General features: G+C 33.6%; 1 long non-coding RNA gene across 1 annotated transcript; it reads right to left on the reverse strand.

Annotated features, from left to right (window-relative positions):
* Positions 1-6: 6 nt before the first annotated feature.
* Positions 7-1,145, reverse strand: LOC118738064. Its single transcript, XR_004992880.1, has 3 exons — positions 391-1,145; positions 190-315; positions 7-133 (listed from the first exon to the last, which is right to left on the reverse strand). It is a non-coding gene; the product is annotated as an uncharacterized LOC118738064 (long non-coding RNA).
* Positions 1,146-1,159: the final 14 nt, after the last annotated feature.

Here is a 1,159-nt window from a genome sequence, read left to right on the forward strand (position 1 = left end):
ATGCCAAGTAATGGTCAATAACACAGTTCGCAATACTTTGCTGGTGGTAAGGTGTGAGCGTTTTTTGATCTTCATAATACTCAAGGGAATCTTTTCCCCGAGGATAATGTTGCAATATATTTTGAATATCAACCTACATAATTAAGTTATATATAAAAAAGCTAAATGCATGCAGACACACTTACTCACCTCAAATGAATCGTGTGAAGTTGGTGTTGCACTTGAGGGCGAATAACAGGATGCGAGACTTTCGTTTTGCTTAATCCACTCACTGACTTTTTGGATCGCTGTCGTTACATCGTCACCTTCACCAAACTACAGTTTACAAATTGAGGGAAAAAATTATACATTTAGTTTTGGGAGTATTTAAAAATCGTATAACTCTTTTACCTCCTGTTTTTTCCACAATTTGATTTTTTTCACGCAATTTCGCTTTAGTGCCCACTACTTCCACTGAAGGGAAAATTTTGTTCAAGTCGCTTTCAGTAAGATATCGCAATTCTTCTATTCCCACGCTGGCATCTGTATATTTAAAAATTTATGTATATGTATGTGAGTTATTTAACAGGTGTACACTTATTGTCTGTCTAAACTTAAAATTATAACTTTTTGCCCGTATTTTTCGTTACAAAACTTGCGAAGTATTTTTTCAATTAATGCAAAGACAAGCATGAACAAAAAAATGAACGAAACTTCAAGAAGCTTGCCCTGTCGGAAATAACAACGTTGTCTCAGAAATTAATCAATTGACAAAGTAGTTGGAAACAAACTACTTTTAAAGCAAACATAGAAGTTTTTCGTCTTCCTCCACTTCCTTGCTTTCACATATAAATATATCAAAATCACTATTTCCGACGTTCATGTTATCAAATAATTTACATTTATTTACCCGCACACACTTTATAAGTCAATAAAATATATATTTCTTTGCAAATTAGAAGCGAAATTAATAATTTGAATATAATTACTCGCGGGTCCGCACACACTTATTAACACAATTCTTTGCAAATATAAATACGAATGACTGCGTCTCAGTTGCCAAACACACGCACGTATACAAAGCATTACCTAACGGGATTTAATGCTGTTGTTTAAGACAATTTAACAGAATATCTATTGATTTAACTGGACCAATTGGCATGTCAACTGCCATTTCTGT

The sequence above is a fragment of the Rhagoletis pomonella genome, unplaced genomic scaffold, assembly GCF_013731165.1.
Source record: "Rhagoletis pomonella isolate Grant_MI unplaced genomic scaffold, Rhpom_1.0 Rhpom_scaffold_00001, whole genome shotgun sequence".
Classification (NCBI taxonomy): Eukaryota; Metazoa; Arthropoda; class Insecta; order Diptera; family Tephritidae; genus Rhagoletis; species Rhagoletis pomonella.